Source organism: Euprymna scolopes, chromosome 20, assembly GCF_053919585.1.
Source record: "Euprymna scolopes isolate OS-2025 chromosome 20, ASM5391958v1, whole genome shotgun sequence".
In the NCBI taxonomy this organism is placed as follows: domain Eukaryota; kingdom Metazoa; phylum Mollusca; class Cephalopoda; order Sepiida; family Sepiolidae; genus Euprymna; species Euprymna scolopes.
In genome coordinates this window covers 93,298,823-93,320,478 of record NC_136501.1, presented here as the reverse complement: position 1 = coordinate 93,320,478, position 21,656 = coordinate 93,298,823, and the positions used below count along the sequence as shown (strand labels likewise).

At 32.1% G+C, this 21,656-nt stretch overlaps 1 pseudogene; it reads left to right on the top strand.

The window, feature by feature from the left end:
• The first annotated feature begins 4,704 nt into the window (after window positions 1-4,704).
• On the top strand, window positions 4,705-4,917 carry LOC145241861 (U2 spliceosomal RNA; annotated as a pseudogene).
• Window positions 4,918-21,656: the final 16,739 nt, after the last annotated feature.

The window sequence follows — 21,656 nt, the reverse complement described above, 5'->3', positions numbered from 1 at the left end:
ATGTTCTCCCATTCACAAACGTTGTTTATAATTTTCCTCTGTGTACCTTTTCGAGTAGCTTCCTTGTGCCATTTGCAACATACATTTTGTCAACTTAAACTAAGATTTTACATTTCGTTTACGGAAGAAAATTGATTGGATTCCAGTGAATTTTCGCAATGTTCAGAAGAACATTGCGAAAATTCACTGGAAAGTTCAGAAGAACATTGCGAAAATTCACTGGAATCCAATCAATTTTCTTCTGTAAACGAAATGTAAAATGTAAAACTACTGTTCTTTATCTTTGACTTTTTCTTTCCGCAACGTTTCGATCGATATAACTTCCAACTTTTTTTACATTGCGTCAGAGGCCTTTCCGGAGTGGATAGAGTCCATAGTGAAATTCAGTAGTAAAAGTAACATTACTGGAGAATGAAAGTTCAATCCAAAGTGCAGGCGCCCCTAATATTACAGTTGCAAATTACTTAGACCTCTACCAAGTAATTGCTGACGGAACTAGAATATGCTACTCCCTTGGATTAAATAAAGAGTTACATTCGATACTCCGTGTAGATTACCAGGTTCCACATAAACAATACCAAGTTCAACAGAAATTCGATTAGATGCACATAAAGAAGGTCTGAGGATTTTATCGACCTAAACGATGTTCAAATAACACTCAAGAGGAGAACAGTGGTGCGAAGAATCGAAATAATACGTAAAACGCATATCTCTTCGGAAAGTGTCTATTTCCTGGCGTAATTTTACAGTCGTTGACACATTCAAGCCTGTATAAGATAACAGCCAGGAAATATGTGTCATATCTTTTCACATTGCTGAGTGTATGTGTTTTGAAGTTAAGGCTTTTTTTTATCTCGTGAAGTCAGCTTAACCCAAACATTATAGAAAAATGAAAAGGAACATGGTTAAGATTAAGCTTAGAGAAGTAAAATGACTAGTTGTTGAAAACTGAAAAATAAAAAAGACAAGATATTTAGGTAAAAAATATAATAAATTTATAATTTAAAATATTGCACCATAAAAATAACTTTATAATGTTGAATTGAAATGTTTTTTTTAATCCCTTATGCTGCAATATTTTAAGTAAAAATTTCATATTTTTTACTAGAATATCTGGTATTTTTATTTTCCAGGTTTAACAACTAGTTCTTTACTTTTCTAAGTTTAATCTTTACCATATTACTTTTCATGCTCAAAGTTGTCTATGTAATCCATAATTTTTCCGAGCTTTGTTTTGTCAACAATCTATAAAAAAAAAAATCCCATAGATTATTTCTTTAATTGACTAAATAAAAAAATCAAATAAAAGACGTAATTAAATAAATAAACTGAAAGAAGGGACAAAAAAGAGACAAACAGAATTAACGGGCGACGTCGTAAGCGAAAGATAACCAGCTCTTGTACGTCAAAGAGTATCACTTTTGTTAACTCTCTCTATATAGCCGAAATAAGATGGAATGCGAGCAACATTTCCGCTATTATTTATGAAGATGTCGACGACGAAAATATTGCTATGGTAACCAAGAGCCAATTAGAAGAAATCGTCTCCAAAAAGTCAATGCTGAAAAAGTTGTTATAGTAACCAACCGCCAATCAGAAAAAAAAACACGGGCGTTCGTGTTAGCTTAGCTTGCAGTTTTAACAAAAAACGTGCAATAATATCAGAGCGTCTCCATTTATGCTGAATATCTACAGAATGACAAAATCAATATATTACATATGAATGAGTCCCCTGTGAAATCTCCACAGGGGTCGCTAGTAACGTACGAATAAACTAAGAAAGAAAACAAAAGAATATTATATAGATTTAAATTCATGTTTTTGTATTTTGTATAAAAATAAAATAGTTTTTAAGTAATTAAAAACATTTATTGAATTATCGTATCATGTATATGGACTGGAAGGTTGTCCAGCGTTGCCCAGCGTTGCCCGGTTGTCAAATACGCATGAATATTTTAATTCATGCAGATTTTTTTATTTATTCTAATAGAGCCAATCATCTATTGATTACTATCTACTATTAGATGAATGGAAATCTGTGTGTAAGTTCATTCCCTATGGATTCCTAAACGGCTGAGGCGATTTTTATAAAATTTTACACAATTTTTTGTAGGTAAAGTTTTTTATCGAAATGTTTCCGATAAGTACCGATAATCCAGAACCGATAATCGAAAAAAAAAATCCAATGAAAGAAGAAACAGGCGATTTTAACTGAGTTAACGCCTTATACAGCGTAAAATCACAAGCGCATTTGTGAAACTGTTTTGATGCGTCTTCAAAATGAATGTGTCTGGTTAGAGAACAATTTAACCATCATACTTGACTTTTACATTTTAAGTCGAATTCACAACATTATATGAAAAATAATTTAATAAAATCAACACTATGTTACCTACAGTGCAATATAAACCAGAGTACATAGTGGATATAGTCACTGCAGGGAGAAATTTGAAGCGTCCTCCCGGTGCACCGCGATGGGTCCATAACTAGAGCAGTTAAGTATCCGATTTAATTGAAAAATTGCCTTCCTGAACCTGCATGTAAAACACATGTTTTCCGCTCCGAACGGTTAAATGAATTGTGGGCGACAAGATATGCGCCTCGTGGATCACTTAAAACACTTCGTATCTACGGCTGGCTCAATCCTAATGAGCAAAATTGATACTCGTGTCCGATTTCCGCCAATGACGACGCAAACACGCGCACACACACACACACACACACACACATGCATATATGTATATATTTCATGTAAGTATTACTAATATGTAATGGAAATGAATATATTATTCTGATCTTTAAACACATGTATTGATAAATATTACGCTTTCATTTTTTAATTATCTTAACCACCAAGTGTTGTGCTGTGTTTCTCTTCAACTAACATTTCGCACGTATATATATATATATATATATATATATATATATATATATATATATATATATATTATATTGACTAGTATATATATGAGAGATTATATTTACTAAATTCCACAGCCAACCAACGTCGCAGCCTACAAGAGCCATGACAGTCAACGAACCGCATTTGGGCTCATATGTTTGACATATCCGAACTCAGGATCCAAAACCCGAGCCTCTTGCATGCGAGGCCAGCACTCTGCCAACTGAGCAAACGCTCCGCACACAAGAAATTATATTAACCAACACAGACAAGCAAACCGCGCCGAAATCTGACCCACATGCTACTAGTAATTTAAACAATTAAAGAACGTTCCTCCTCTCTCCTATATTTTTCTGGGCTACTTTTAAGTGTCCCATCCTGTATAATGCAAATTACTTATAAAACAATAGAAACATAAAACTTCAGTAAAATTAAATGTAGATTGCCACACTAAACTGACAACATAAAACTTTGATTCTTTAGTATCTCTGAATATTTAATACATTTGTCCTTTAACTTAGCGATTCTCTTGCAATAGTCTACAAATAAACAACCGATTTTCAAAATTAATTTGCATTAAATATTAGATTTGCTAAGATCCATTGTCTGGAACGTTTATCGTAGTGTTCATACTCACGCATTATTCAAACAAAATGCCCAGTTTTGTATGATAAAATATTCAATGAACAGCTGTAATTGAGAAATGCAGGAATAAATAGTTATTTTATTTTGCTTCGGGATTAGTCTCCGTATTGATCTGATAGTCTTCGGATTAACTGCAGTATCAAAACAGTTTGGTAATTACATGTTTAGTTATTGTTGAGCAACTGTTAAATTAAATTGAATTATGCGGAAAACCTTGCAGACAAACATAAACGACGTAGACATTGGAATATTTAATATTGTTGTTTTCTTTTATTTATACTAGCATATCAACCCGGCTTGACCGGGTGTTTGGAGGTGTATGTTGAGCAAAAAAAAAACGATCAATTTTTTAAACTTTGTCCCCTGTTATGACCCATTAATATTTATTGTTTTGGGCTCAAATCAAGTTCTTAAGTTGGATCCATGTCCAATGAACCTATATCTAAAGTTTCAAGTGTTTAGACTCCGAATTGTCGGAGGAGTTTTCTAGAATTCTCAAAAATCAAATCGTTCAACTCTGACCCTCTTAACAGACAAATTTATAGCCGAAAACGTATTACAAAGATTTTTCCAAATCACAGTACCATATATATCAAATTTTGAGTTTGTAGACAAAACATTGACAGAGTTATTGCGTGGGAAAATATACACACACGCACACAGACACGTTCATTTTTATATATATAATAGAATAGATATATATACACACACACACACACACATATATGTATATATATATATATCGTAAGAGTTTCAATTTTAAGACTATAAATCCAGATACAGTCATATCTATCTCTACTCCTATAAATTCGTTTGTGTGCGTGTGTGTGTCTGTGTGTGTGTTGATATTCATATTAAAAACCCTTTCACTATTTTTTTAAAAAAGAAAATACAACTTTCTTATTCACTAGCAAAAGATATAGCTGATTCTCATATTCTTTAAAACATTCATTTTAATTAATTCTCTATTAGTTTCTTCGATTTTCTTATGGGATAATCATCTTTAGTTAACTAATCTATATATTAATACGATAGCGTGTGTGATCCTTTATGTGTCACGCTTACATCCGGGTCGTTCAATTGTTATGAAATTCTATCCATTAAAACAAAGAAAAAAAAACTGGTGTCACTATGAGGCAAAACTAATCAAAAGGATTTGTCCTTCTTGGCCTTTTGGCCAAGATCAAAGTGTAGTATCTGTCTTCAGACGCTACATTTCAATTTCTTCTCTCTCAGTGGAGGAACCTCCTTCACGACTAAGAATATTTTTGTTCCTTTTCTCCACGTTAAAAAAACGACCATGGTGTCTAAATCCGTCCCGTGGGGAGGCATTGTAAATAGGTACTATATTTAATGTAACAAAGTTTTAATATTACAAAAGTAACTGAAAAATGTCCCTTCTGATTATTTTTTTGTTTACTTGCCTCCCCACAAGGGCAGAGTTGGACATGAGGTCGGTTAAAAATTTGGGGGAAACCAGTTCTCCAAAAGGAGCACTCTGGTTAGTAACAAAAATAAAAATTGTATCAGTGATGAAGAATTTCTCCTTCATTAACCAAGACCAAAAAAGGGAGGAATTTAAGTTATTGGAATGCTGAGACTGATACTACACTCAGAAATACATGTTGAAGCAGTGGTTGCCTAACCCCTTACAGTGTTAATGTTTTTTGTATTAATTTCGAAAAGTTGCTGAAACAGTTTATGATTTAAACATTACTTTATTTCGAGTATATTTTAAACAGTAGTGCGAGGGATATAAAATACGTACCGGAAATGGCTGATTCCATTTACGCATTAAACATTACTATATTTAATGTATATTAATAACAATGGGGTGGAGGATATGAAGTCAGTCCCGGAAAGGGCTGAATTAGTTTACTATTTAGAAATTACATTATTTCATGTATATTTTTAGCAGTGGGTTGGGGATATAAAATAAGTCCCAGAAATGGCTGAAACAGTTTACGATTTAAACATTACTTTATTTCATGTATATTTTTAATAGTGGGGTGGCGGACATGAAGTCAGTCCCGGGTTTTAATGGGATAAGTGCAAATATATACTAGCAGAAAGCGTCGCCCAGTATTGCATGAGATAGGTGGAAAACATACAGTAGAAGAATACACAGTGTCGCCCAGAATCGAATGAGATAGGTGAAAAATATATATATTCGCAGAATATGCGGCGTCACCTAGGATAGGATAAGATAGGTTGAACATATATACTATGAGAATGCCCGGAATTGATTGATGTGTCTGTAATGAAATAATCAGCCCAGGCAATATATCAAAGTTATAATTTAAGTAAGGGGGAGCAATATAGTGGTTTAAAGTTATGAAACTTATTGTCGAAATTAGTAACATATCCAAGAATTATGAAAAATGATGAAATGTGGGTTACTTGATTGATGTGTTTGTAATGAAATAATAAGCCCTGACAATATATCAAAGTTCTTTTATTAGTAGGAGGGGGGGGCTTAATGTGGGTTTTTAATTATAAAAAATGCTTGTCAAAATTAGTAACATATCCAAGAATTATGAAAGAAAATGAAATGTCAATTAATTGAGTGGTGTGCTTGTAATGAAATATTCAGCCCAGGCAATATATCAAAGTTATTATTTTAGTAAGGGGGAGGCTGTAAGGTGTGTTAAACTTCTGAAAAATTAATGTCGAAATCAGTAACATATCCAAGAATTATAAAAAATGATTAAATGTGAGTTAATTGATTGGTGTGTTTGTAATGAAATAATCAGCCCAGGAAATATATCAAAGTTATTATTTTAGTAAGAGAGGGCGATCAGGTGTGTTTAAATGATGAAAAATTATTGTCGAAATAAATAACATTTTCAAGAATTACAAAAAATGATTAAATGTGAGTTAATTAATTGGCGTGTTTATAATAAAATAATCAGCCTAGACAATATATCAAAATTATCTTAGTAAGAGAGGGCGATCAGGATGGTTTAAATTGTGAAAAATGATTCTCGAAATTAGTAACATATCCAAGAATTATGAAAAATAATAGTATGTGATTTAATACATTAGTGTGTTTGCAATGAAATAATTAGCCCAGACAATATATTAAAGTTATTATTTTAGCAAAGGGAGCGATGATGTGAGTTAAAATGATGAAAAATGATTGTCGACATTAGTAACATATCCAAGAATAATGAAAAATTACAAAATGTGAGTTGATGTGTCTGAAATGAAATAATCAGTCCAGATATTATATGAAAGTTATTATTTTAGTAGTGGAGGGTTGATAATGTGGGTTAAAAATATAAAACGTGATTGTCAAATTAGTAACTTATCCAAGAATTATGAAAAATGATGAAATGTGAGTTGATTGATAATTGCATTTTTTAATGAAATTATCAGTCCAGACAATATATCAAAGTTATTTTTTAGTAAAAGAGAGCGATGATGATGGTTTAAATTATAAATAATTATTGTTGAAATTAGTAACATATTCAAGAATTACGAAAAATGATAAAATGTGAGTCAATTAATTGGTGTATTTATTATAAAACAATCAGACCAGACAATATATCAAAGTTATTATTTAAGTAAGGGGGAAGGCGATAAGGAGGGCTTTAATTATGAAAAAATTGTCCAAATTAGTAACATATCAAAGAATAATGAAAAATGATAAAAAGCTAGTTAATTGATTGGTGTGTTTCTAGTGGAATAATCAGCCCAGACAATATATATAAATTTATTAGTTTAGTAAGAGGGAGAAGCTATAAAGTGTCTTTAATTTATAAAAAATTATTGTCGAAATAAGTAACATATCCAAGAAGTATGAAAAATGTTTAAATGTGAATTAATTGATTGGTGTGTTTGTAATGAAATAATCAGGAAAGTTATTATTTAGTAAAGGGGGGTGCAAAATGTGGATTGAAATTATGAAAAATTATTGTCGAAATAAGTAATGTATCCAAGAATTATGAAAAATGATGAAATGTGATTTCATGCATTAGTGTGTTTATAATAAAATACTCAGCACAGACAGTATATCCAAGTTATTATTTTATTAAGGATGGGGCGATAATGTGGGTACAAATTATGAAAAATTATTCTCGAAATTAGTAACATACCCAAGAATTATGAAAAATGATGAAATGGGGGCTAATTGCTTGGTGTGTTTGTAATGCCATAAGCAGCCCAGCAAATATAGCAAAGTTATCATTTTAGTAAGGTTGGGCGATAATGTTGGTTAAAAGTATTCAAAAAATATTGTCGAATTTAGTAACATATCCAAGAATAAAAAAAAATTATGAAATGTGATTGGTGTGTTTGTAATGAAACAATCAGCTTAGACAATATATCAAAGTTATTATTTTAGTAAGATGTGCGATATGGTGAGTTTAAATGATGAAAAATTATTGTCGAAATTAGTACCATATCCAAGAATAATGAAAAATGATGAAATGTTAGTTAATTGGTAGTTGTGTTTTTTTTTTATTATTAAATAATCAGCCCATACAATATATCAAATGTATTATTTTAGTAAGGAGAGGGGCGATAATGTGGGTTAAAATTATGAAAAATTATTGTCGAACATAGTAACATATTCAATAATTATGAGAAATGATGAAATGTGAGTTAATTGACCGGTGTGTTTGTAATGAAATAATCAGCCTATGAAATATATCAAAGTTATTATTTTAGTAAGGGGGCGATACAGTTTTAATAACTGGGCTAGAATAATATGAGTGTGCCTTCCTTCATGCTGAACAGAACCCGCACATAATGCCCAGCAACAATATATTACATATGAAAAATTTCGCTGTGGAATTTCCACATGTCCCACTAGTACTTATAATTATATTAATGCAGATGTTCTACATGATTTATACTTGCATAATATTTGCATAAAAAGCTTATAATAAACAGAAAACTGTTTCCATATATATTTATGTATACGTATATATTTTTGTTTAAAAAAATTTGCCTACCAACAGCTCCATGAGGTTTTGGTCTGCAGACATGAAACTTCATATATAAGATGTTTGAATTCATGACAAAATATGGCGTTGAGTGTACTGTTGTTTTTTACACTCAACGCCATATTTTGTCACATCATGGAGAACGACCACCATTTTGATTTTAACAAAGCAACTTTCCTTAAACACCTACATAACAGATCCACTCGACGTTTAAATGAGTCGGCTAAAATCTCCCATTCCAGCAATATAATTAAGCAAAGAAAAGGTTTTTTCCACGTTGCTCCCTTTCTGTCGAAAATAATTATTAAAGAGAACAACTTAGACACCGGTTAAACGCGATATAAAAAAAATTCGTAATTTCACTTAATTTTATTATTTTTATTTCACTTATTTACTGTATTTTATTTTATCATTATCTATTTTTAGACTCCATTTTATCACCTCCTATTCTTATTTTTAGACACTATCTTTTAAGTTACTACGCTATTTTATCCCAATTCAATTATTTCTAATTAAAAAAAAATTATTTCGTAATATCGTGTCATTTTATTTACTTAATCTATCACCGCTATATTTCCAATCGCAATTTTTTTAATCTCTACGATATTTTAACTTTTAGACGTAATCCACTACACTAGTTTACTCTAATTTATTTTTGTTTCTCATAAAATATATATATATATGTATATATGACATCTAATTTACATAAGGAAAACACGTTGCTCTCCCCCATCATTATATATAGCCCCAAGCCTCCGATTCTCTCGTCAATGACCATCCCTCTTGAAGAAGCCCGCATAAATCGGGCGAAACGTTGAGTATCCAGGTCCTTCTACCTCCATTTTATTTCATATCGTCGGATTTAATCCAGCTCAACAATCATATGTATACATATATACATATACACACACATGATAATATATATATATATATATATATATATAAATATATATATATATCAACTCAAATCCATATATATAATGTGGTAAGTAGAATGCTGCTACAAAAAAGTGGAATTAGGAGAAAACTCTGGCATAGAATAACCCGTTTAAACAAAATGATAAAAGACGCAAAAAGAAAGAAAAAGAATTCTATAAAAACACAAATGAACTGGAAGTCGAGTGAAATAAAAACAGAAAAAAAAACATGGCGACGGGTTAAAATGTCCGTTGCAAAATGTTACCGGATCAAAATAGAAATTTCGCTTTCGATAAGAAGCAATAAATCGATTAATTGATGGCAGATTCAATAAGAAACGATTCTTGCTAGGCCAAAAATAAAACACGAGGGTTGAGAGAATTAACGAATATTACGGAATGTTATTTCCGTGCAGGCTCAGATGTACTGCTTTTTTTTGTTTCTTTTTTTTTTTTTTTTTTGGCAATCAACTTTAGTTTTTTGTTTCTCTCACTTATTCCATTCCTCTAATAGATTTTTTTTTATTTTGTTTTTATTGAAAAGCATTGTTATAGATTATCGCAGAGTTCGCGTTGTTTCGCTTAAGACATATTCCATAAATTGCGGTTCCTGTGAAATGCAATGCTTTCTTAAATCATCGGCTACGTATAACTTGAGACTTCTTGTGCATTTTGCAACTTCTCAAACACTTCAATTTAATTTTCTATCAAATTTAGTACAAAATTCCGATAACTTAAGCTAATACCTAGATTTCTTAGTGCACCTATATGAAAAAAATATATCCGGTGCTGCCAGATCAGGTTGTTGGAAGATGTCCACTTCATGACCTAAAACGTCCTGCACATTTAAGTGGTTGTTTTTGTTCTTTTACTTCGTAAAACTCAATCATGTTCTGCAAAGTAAAAATAAAAACAGGAATTTTCCTCCACAAAATAACAAAACCTAACATCATGAATAAATGCTGGAATATATAAGGAACTTGACGCATAATAACTATTACGTTACGCATACATATTCGTAATTCCATCGTTCGACCTTCAACTGGCAAATTTCATTTTTTCCAAATTTTTACATTTATGCACCGATTTTCCCCCGCTTAAACCCAAATATAAAGTTTGGCATGGGTTTAATTACCCTATATATATATATATATATATATATATATATATATATATATATATATATATATATATATATATATATATATATATGGTTTAATGTCCGAAGACCCAAAAAAAAAAAAAGAGGAGTTTCTTAGGCAAAATTTTTAAACAAATATTTATACGCATACATAAATATACATAGAAAGAGATTTGTGTTTATTATAATCATTTTACACACATATCACGGAAGTGTAAATCATGCAGAATATCTGCATGAATATAATTACATGTAATAGTTTACTAAAGATGATCATCTCAAAAAAAAAGAAAAAAATAATAGGTATTTAATTAGAATGAATGTTTAAAAGAATATACAAATTAGCGAGATCTTTTGAAGATGAATGCAATTCCACAGAACAATATGAAACAAAGTTATATATATTTTTTAAAATTTAAATGCACGGAGAAAAGGGTTTTAACAACAATGCACAGAAATACAAATCTGTAGTGTACATACACACACACACACACACACACACACACACACACACACATATATATATATATATATATATATATATATATATATATCAGGTGTCCATAAAGTCCGTGTGCACTTTAAAAAATTTATAACTTTATTTGTATTTGCAATAGAAATAATCTGTAGAATGTGACGTCCAGAAAGTTTGTTATTTTTATGTTAGCTCATACGTCTGATTTTAGGCCTATTTTTTTCATTTCCTTGTGTATGATTTTCTTAAAGTTGTCTCCCTTGACTTTGTTGGAGTCTTTTATTATAGCTAGTCCGTCATCTCTATATAGGCCGATATCCGTAGTATCAAATATGCTTGTGAGGGTATATAGAATGAATAATCCCACAAGATCTGATGCCTCTGCAGAATCCCTGGCACCCATCGCCAAATCAAACGGATTTTTCATTTTAGTTTTTATCAATTTGTTAGTGTTAATTATTAGAACTGATTTTCTACATTTTTTAATGATGTTGATTTCTTCCGAGGATATATCAGTGTATGCCTAGGCAAATTCTAGGGCAATGTTATAAAGTTCTTCCGATATATGATGTCGAACTGTATAAATGCACATGTAAGTGCATGTTCATTGGCTGATAAGAAGGGCGCGGTGGATACTAGAAAGCTGATTGGCTAACTAAAATCTCAATAGAAGGTGCGTGTATAAAAAAGACAGACAACCACAAAATTTCGCGCATAAGCCTGAAGAATCCTAGAGTGGATGAAACGCGGAATATTCAGTGTAGCTTAATCGCCATATATATTTTATAACTAACTAACTAACTAACTATATATATATATTTATATGCATGTATATATGTATATATATGCATACATATATATATATGTATATATATATATATATATAGGGTGTCCATAAAGTTCATTTGCACTTTAAAAAATTTATAACTTTATTTGTATTTGCAATAGACATAATCTGTAAAATGGATTTGAAAGAAGTAAATCTATATTTTTTAAGCTTTTATTGAAATTTTATTTAACTTTCCACATACCCTCCATCATTAGCAATACAAAGGGTAATACGATTTTGCAGTTCACGAAAAACATTTTCCAAATGATTTATAGTAATGCCTGAAATCACATTAGTTATTCTAGCTTTCAAATCTTCCAGTCAACTAGGTTTGGTTGCATACACAATTGTTTTCACATGTCCCCATAAAATGGAGTCAAATCTGGCGAACGTGGAGGCCAATGAAATGGTCCACCCCTTCCGATCCATCTGTTATGAAATTCCTGATTTAGAAACTGTCTAACACGCCGAGCAAAGTGAATAGGAGGTCCATCTTGTTGAAACACTGTATCATCTTTCAAGTTTAATTGTTCAAGTTGCGGAATAAAGTAATTCTGCAACATATCTAAGTAGCTGTCACTGTTAATAACACGATCTTCAAAAAAATATGGCTCTATGATTCGATTTATTCCCAAAGCACACCACACATTAACTTTAAGAGATTCCCTTTCATCTTCAACAGTTTCATTTGGGTTTTCACTTCCCCAAATTCGGCAATTATGCCTGTTGACCTTGCCACTAATGTGAAATGTTGCTTCATCAAAAAACAGTAAATTACTCACAAATGCATTATCATTTCAAAGTTTTTCATTGAACTGGTGACAGAAAGTTAGCCGTGAATAATAATCCTCTTCTAACAACTGTTGATATAATTGAATTCTGTAAGCTTTCATATGAAGTTTTGCCCGCAGAATCTTATGCACAATATACTTTGGCAGCTCGAGCTCCAATGATGCCTGTCTTACAGACTTTCTTGGACTTGCAGGAAAGGATTCTTCTAAGAAAGCAACACTTTCGTCACTGACACATCCCCTTCCAGGCCGTGGTTTATCATGGACAGAGCCTGTCTCTTATAATTTTTTCATCCATTTAACAATGGTGTTCCTATGAGGCGCTTTTTTATTGTATTCAATTCTAAACTTCCTTTGTACAGCAATAGTAGATTTCAATTCAGCCAACCAAAGGACACAGTTTACTTTTTCCTCAATTGAATCCATGGGATCAAATTGATTCTGAAAAACAAAAGAAAATATGTTTTACTTATCTTTTACTTATCTAAAAATTGTTACGAATTTTGTGGTGAAAAATTATTCAATAACTATACTTAAAACTAGATACATGAAACTTTATAACATTTTTTACAGATTATTTCTATCGCAAATATAAATAAAGTTATAATTTTTTTTTAAGTGCACACGAACTTTATGGACACCCTGTATATATAAAATACGCATCAAATGCGCTTGAAACCAAATCACAACGTAATATTAGGAAAATCAACAAATATTTTACTTGTTTGAATTTAAGTCTACCTTCGAAATATATTTGTGATAAATTCAAACAAGTAACATATTTGTTTATTTTCCTAAAATTACGTTGTGATTTGGTTTCAAGCGCATTTGATGCGTATTTTATTTTATTCAAATTAAAACAACGTTTCTATATTTAACTCTCATTCTTTGACAATATGTATATATATATATATATATATATATATATATATATATACATACACGTGAGCAAAAAAAAATGGGCCAAACAAATTTGATATCTTTAATTGCACTAAAAGCTATATTGAACAAAGAACAATTGAACAAGGAAACTTAAACGAGACTAATAACACAGAAGACATTTACTTTAATAAATGAGTAGGATGGAATCGCTTTTCCTTTGGATTTCTTTAAAAGATCAATCCGTTTAGACATGCTCTCAACTAAAGTGAAACATTGTGAAGAGGAGATGCTATTCCATTCGCTTTGCACAGTTTTCCACAGTTTGTCATTGTTCGAGAAAATTCTTCCGGCTAATGCACGAGATATTATGGACCAAATATTCTCGATTGGGTTTAAATTGGGGCCTTGATCTGGCCAAAACACCACATCAATTGGATTATCAGAAAAAATTAGCAGTGTGTGCAGGGCCATTATCATATCGAAAAATAATGTTCTGGGATATTCCCAGCGTCTAGATATTGGTAACAGTCCTGTTTCTAATATTCGAATGTATTCCTTTGCATTGATTGACTTCTCACATCTAATAAGTTCCCCAACTCCTGCTGCAGTAAAGGTTCCCCATACCATTATCCCTTCATTTCCGTATTTAACTGTCATTTGTATGCGACTTGTCGAAAATCTTTCTCCAATTCTTCAATTTCAGCGCTCGAGAGCATCAGGAGCATCACTAACAAGACAAAATCTTGATTTATCTAACCAGAAAACATTTCTGAACCAGTTTGTACATTTCTTGCCATAACATGAGAAAAATCTATTTCTATCATTGATGTTCTTCTTAGGACACCTTTTAGAGGAAAATCCCATTTCTTTCGTTCGTCTAGATATTGTATATCTAGAAAGAGAATTTCCAGTCCCTGTTTTGAATTCTTTGCTGTGGTCAACATAAGTTTTCTTTCGATCCTTCAAAGCAGTTAATTGAAGCATGTGGTCGTCCTTCAAAGTGGATGATCTAGGGCGACCAAATTCAGATTTCCCTTTTGCCAAGCGTTCGATTTCGAACCTGTGATCAATTCGCTTAACTGCAGAAAGAGATGTTTTCACATTTTCTTTTCTTAAAATATTAAATATCTGCTTGTAAGTCATTTTGGACGGCCTTAATCCTGTAATTCGTTTTTTTTTATATCTTCGCCAAGATGCGGTCTTGCCATTTGTAGAATTAATTTTTTCACTTATTATTATATAGTATAATCATAATGATCTGCAAAATAGAAATTTTCATTTAAAATTAACAAAAATTCATCAAAAAATATAGAAAAATCGATGTTTTCCTTCTTTCACTCTTGGCCCATTTTTTTTGCTCATGAGTTTATATATATATATATATATATATATATATATATATATATATATATATATATATATATATATATATATGGTCCAGATAGAGGGGAGATTTAAACTTACTGCTATGGTTTCAAATGATCTAAAATAACAGGACGGCGAGATTTGATTTCAAATCTTTCTAACATGTCATATCTTCCTCTTTTGAAAATAAGATACGATTATGAATATCTCCAGTATCAAATAATCTTTATACACTGTGAAATTTACTTTATGTATGAAAACCAGAGAAGGCTGATATAACATATGAGAAATATTTGGAATACAAGTCTCCCCTTGCTGTTATTTCAGATCATTGGAAACCATAGCAGAAAGTTTTAACCTCCCCTCTATCAAGGCCAAATATTTTGGGGAAATGTCAGGTAATTTGTACTTCATATGTAAAACTACGAAAACAAATGACTCTGAGTGAAACATTGGTAAAGGTGAAGTATCTTTCCACTCTCAGAAATCCCTTAAAATTACCACTGTAATAGGTTTCAAGGGTGATGAAAACGAAAATTCCAGGAAACGTGTATTTCACAAGATATGAAGGAGTTATAGTTTTAAAAATTTGAGTGATCATTTTTCTATATTAATCTCACGTAAAATGAACACTAATGTTATAGCCACCTTTATCGGGGGGTCTGTTATTTTCGGGGGGGGGGTCTGTTTATTTCATAATTGTGGTTTGGTAGAACAACACAAAATTTCCTTAAAATTTTTTCGGGTGTGATGAAAATGAATATCGCATTTAAATTTTCCCAAAATAAGTATTTTCCCGGGTATTTAGCTATGAAATTCTTAATGTTATGTATAGAGGCCATTGTTGTATGTGCAAACGCGCATGTTTTTGCTTTTTATCTGGAAAAATACTTGCGGAAAATTTAAATGCGATATTCGTTTTCAGCACACTCGAAAATCCATAAAGGTAGTAGGTTTAAAGGATTTTTAGGGTAGAAAGATACTGCAACTTTACCTAAAGACTTTATAGCGGGAAAATGTGCCAAAAATAGGCTGTGGATGATGGATTATACCTTCATGTACGTCCTTAAAGCCTAATCTTACATAGCCCACTACACACTTCAAGTCATTACATTTCTAACAAGCTTTTATTCGTTAAATCTGATTAATAGTCGCTGAGATTTGGAACCTATAAAATTGTTTAAAAAATGTTTGTGTGTATATATATATATATATATATATATATATATATATATATATATACAGGGTGTCTCAAAAATGTACTCACACTTCGAATGATGAGAAATCCTTTATTTATAAACATACAGTGAAATGGAATAGCTTCGAATACAGAATATAAATGTGATTAAAGAATCATGTTCGCAAATGTTCGAATTGATAACCATTATTGTCCAGACAACACTGATAATGCGCACTAAGAGATTCGCAAACGTCATGAAACAGACCATTAGAAATATTGCCACATTGTCTTTCAATTTCCATTTTCAATGCATCAATTGTTCTTGGTTTGGTGCGATAAACTTTGTCTTTGAGATATCCCCACAAAAAGAAGTCCATGGGCGTGAGGTCCGGGGAACGTCCAATCCATGTGTATGAAAAAGCTGCATCGAGGTGAGCTCGTACATCACGATGGTAGTGGGGAGGTGCTCCATCTTGCTGAAAATAAATCTCGCCGTCATTACCAAACATCTCAGAAATTTGTGGACCAACAAACTCCTGAAGCAACTTTAAGGTATCTCTCACCAGTGATAGTTCCGTTAATAAAAAATTGCCCTATGACGCCCAGTGCGGATATCCCACACCACACTGTTACTCCTGGCAAGTTTATATGGTGTTCAAGTGTTACATGATGAGTTATAGGACCCCAGTACGTGCAATTATGGTGATTAATGGTGCCATTTAATTTAACGGTTGCCTCATCGCTCCACACAATTATTTGTGGAAACCCTGCATCTTCTGCACATTTTGCCAGGTACCATTCACAAAATTCGGCTCTCCGGTTAGGATCGTCTTCAGTGAGAGCATGAATTAGTGTTGGAATATAGCATTTCCAGTGCAGACGCTTTATGATGCGATGGACGCTATCTTTTGATATGTGGGTTTCCCGAGCAATTTGTCGTAGTGATTTCTGTGGTGATCGAAAGAGTATTTCCTGCACCTGCTCTTCTTTTCCAGGGTTCGTGGATGTCCGAGTTCGTCAAGAGCGTTTCTTGTTGACGTTCTGGACGGTTCCATCTGCGTCAAATTTCTCTTTGATGCGAGCAATGGTCCGGCGCGTTGGTGGTGGTCTTGCGAATTCCCTTATGAATCGTATTTGCACTTCAATGGCGTTTTCTGTCTTCCAATAACATTTCAGGACAAACTTCCTCTCTTCCAAGCTAAGTTGATTTCCTGCCATGCTGTGGTTCACACCTCACCCCTGCAACATCAAAAAAGACAGCATGTTAGCAAGGGTTAAAGTGTGAGTACATTTTTTTGGAGACACCCTGTATATATATATATATATATATATATATATATATATATATATATATATATGAATATGAATCCAGACATTAATCCGTTCCTGGGTATATGAAATTGCCGTATGGCGGGGCCTAAAAAAATGTTATACGGTACATATAAAAAAATTTGTAACGAAATAAAGTACAGTATATAATACATATATATATAATCAAATCGCATTATAAATAGCACCGTAAGGCGCACAAATAACGTAACCAGGGGCCTGAAAAACAACGGATTCCTCATAATAATCTGAAAAGCATATCCCGGGGTCACTATATCCAGGGGGACGTATCCCGGGGTTCAAATACATATGCATATATATAACTACTTAATTTGCTCACATAAAAGTAATATACAAAAGTATAAATTTATGCGTAAACTTTAAGTATTTACTTCAAAAGTGCTCAATACGTAGGTAGAGCTAGTTAATACCTTATAAAATATATATGGCGATTAAGCTACACTGAATATTCCGCGTTTCGTCCACTCTAGGACTCTTCAGGCTTATGCGCGAATTCTGTGGTTGTTTGTCGTTTTTATATGCGCATCTTCTATTGAGATTTTACTAGCCAATCAGCTCTGTAGTATCCACCGCGCCCTTCTTATCAGCCAATGAACATGCACTTATCGGACAAAGTCCTATTTGACCCTTGGTTGACCTGTTCCTTTGTGTGTGCTTTATTTAGCCTGGATATCTAGTTTCCTGATCTGTTTTAAATCTAGGTTAGTGGGTTTTTTATGTTAGTATATATATATATAAATATATATATATATACATATATGTGTACATACATATGTGCACATATATATATACATATATATATATACATACATATATGTGTGATCGTTTATGTATATTCATGTTTATTTAATTTATTTATTTGTTTATTTTCTATTGTTTTTGTTAGTTTTATAACTATTTTGTATCGCTATCCTAGAGTAAATTTTACCTTGTGAACACAGTTGTTTGCAATTTCTCTTCTACAGTTTAATAGATTTTGGGGTTCTTTACCAGACAGGATAGCAAATTTTTCTCAAAGGCATAATCTACATGGGTCGTCTAGGTCCCTACTCGTGGTAGCTTGTCTTATTATTTTCCATTCAACTACCGGCGAATGTCCGCTTTCCTTGAGTTCCCAGTATTTATTTGCTAGTGTTGTTTTTATACGGTGTTTTTATTGTTGAATGTACTTTTGTGGTCATAACATCGAGTTTTGAAATCTAAGATAGTCATACCTACGTAATATTTCTTGTTATTCGGGTTTTCTTTCACAAATATTGTGGCCTGGTAAACTACGCTTTTGATAGACATTTATTTTGAAGTGGGCAAAGTGTGCGGTGTCTACAGTTGCATTTATCTTGTTCGTTATATGTATTTCTATTTATAGTATGGTTGTTTTTGTCCGGGGTTGGTTTATTATTATTATTATTATTATTATTATTATTATTATTATTATTATTATTATTATTATTATTATTATTATTTCTGCTAGTGTTAATTTTATTTTTGTCATGGTGTCTACTTATTATTGTTTATTTTGTTGTTGTTTACATTATTTTTATTTAATATTTTGTTATTATGTGCTTTAATTATCATCTCTAAATTTTCGCAACAACTGTAGGATAACTTAAAGGTATTTTTATTGAAAATTTTGTGTAAGGAGTTGGTTGCGGGAATGTGTTTTTAATAAGATCTAGAAATTTCTTGCCAAGTTTTGTTTTTAACATTTGATTGTAAGGGGGCATATACTAAATTATAGTTCTTTATATATATATATATATATATATATATATATATATATATATATATATATATATATATATATATATATTGTTCTATGGGACGAAGTTACATGAAATTTTATAGGTTTTTTTAGACTATAATACTATTCTATGATTATAATTTTCTGACAATTGGTAAAAAAGGAGCTATATTTTCACTCCTATAAAATATGCCCAAATTTGCCTACATTTGTATATAAAGTGTGCTAGCTTCAGTTTTGCTGCTTTAGGGCAGATTTTGCTTATGTTTTTTTCTTTGCTTCGTTGTCTCCGCTGTGGCATTGCCAGGCTACCAATATGGATACATATACTCGTAGCCAAATTGAATATTTAAGTGCTCATATCTTTGTTTTTATGGGACGAAACCACATAAAAATTTACACGATTTTTGAAGATTATAATACTATTGTATGATTAAAATGTTATGACAATTGGAAATCAATCAATTTAATTTCAAATTGGACGATTTCAATGATAATGATTACAGTAAAAGTTTCCAAGCGTTGAGCTCAAATGAATTCCAGAAAACGTCGGGCTTACTACTAATAATATAAGATATGCAACTTAGAGTAAAATTTGAGAGACTCATTTTAAAGTATAGCAATACAAAACGAACATTTTTTACACAGGAAACACTTATTAAGGACCAGAGGCCACTCGAGGATAAGGGTTAATGAGTATATATTAGTCACTGGGATTATAGCGTAGTAAACATAAAGTAAAAGTAGTGGAAATTTTGTAAATTGGATTACTTAGAGGGACGGTTCATCAAGAACTTGTTTACGTTGGACTTGAAGGCAATCAGATTGTAGTCAGCTGGAAAGCAGGTTAACGGAAGACAGTTCTACAGGCTTGCAGTTCTAAGAAAGAAGCTTTGTTCATGGAATCTACATTTAGGTTTAGATACAAATAAAGACTGGGGGAAATTATTGATAGTGGTTTTGGCTAGACGAGTGTTTTTCGTGAGAGTTTGGCCAGTAAGGGACCATAGATTGGTGTTTATACGAGCACCTGTCATGAAAATAACGATAAAGCAGAGACAGGCTCGCAACGTCTCTTCTGTAGGAAAGAGGTTGCAAGAAAGAGAAAAGAGCATCCCCTCACTATGCTACGATGTATATTTTGAACTTTGTCAAGGCAGGATAAGCTGTTTCTAGCAGTTCCTGCCCAGATGCGGGAACAGTACTGCATCATTGGCCGAACCTGGCTTCAGCCAATTTATTTAAAGTATAAGTATACAATCAAAGGAAAAAATATACAAAATACTGTAACAGTGTAATATCTTAGGGTGCTGTGTTATGGCCATTCGAAAATAAAATAAAACGACCAATGACAGGTACATTACCTGAGCATTATTTACATAAGAGGTATTGGTACTTTCTCGTCGAAACCAGATCATATTTTTTTTTTATTAATTCCTATATTTCACATATTAAACTCTTATTTTCGTTACTGTCTTATATATTCTTAGCTCTACTAACCCGACACTTAGCCCTAATAATAGACTGGTATGAAAGAATACAATTGGCACATATTTATTACGAGGTGCCTTCAATAACTTTCCAGACTTTTTCGTGTTGACACTTTTATTGATAGTACACACATGAAATTCTAATCCTACTCAAAGTAATCTCCTCCGGCTGCAATTCACTTGTTGTGCTGTTCCAACAACTTCTGGAGGGTCCAATGGAAGTTCTCTAGCGTAGGCGTGTCAATAACCCTTCTCTTCACTTGTCTCATAACGACAGCCTCTAAGGTTTTCCTTTAGTTTGGACAATTAGCAAAAGTCACAGGGGACATTGTTTGGACTAGAGTTAAGGCGAGGGACTGTATTGATGGCAATCTTGGTCAAATTTCGCATTGATTTTCTTTATAAAAACACAACGGTTCTTGTTCATGAAATTCTTTATTTGGTCAATCAACTCTTGTATTTACTATATTTCTTTTGACTTTTTTTCAAGGTTAAAACATTGTTGCATATTGTTCTTCTAAGGTGTATGATTGCATTTGTGAAATTCAGCAGCTTTGACAATTAGGCTTTAGTAGGGTGTATTCCAATTTCTGCTGTAGCTGTTCATTTGAACCTGAAATCATAAGAATTGGTCAGTCATATCATAAGATGTATTGCAATAACATACCGTATTTTCAAGAGTCTACAACAATTTTACATGCCTGTACAAAAACCTCTGTAATCTAGTACAAATATGTGTTTTCTGGACGATACGCTATTCTGAAGCCGATCCATTGCTCTTCCGTGCTTTCGATTTCATATTAACTAAACATCAATCGGTGCCATACATCTTTCTTTTTTTGCCTATCTCTTTTCGCAGGGGATATCATCTGCTCTGCGAGGACGTGAAAACTCTCTCGTCGACAAACAAAGAAAAAACAGCGTGTTGCATTTTCGCATGTAGCTTCCAAGTGTTAGATATTTCAGAGTTTTCAGGAAGCATTATTGATTGATGGACAC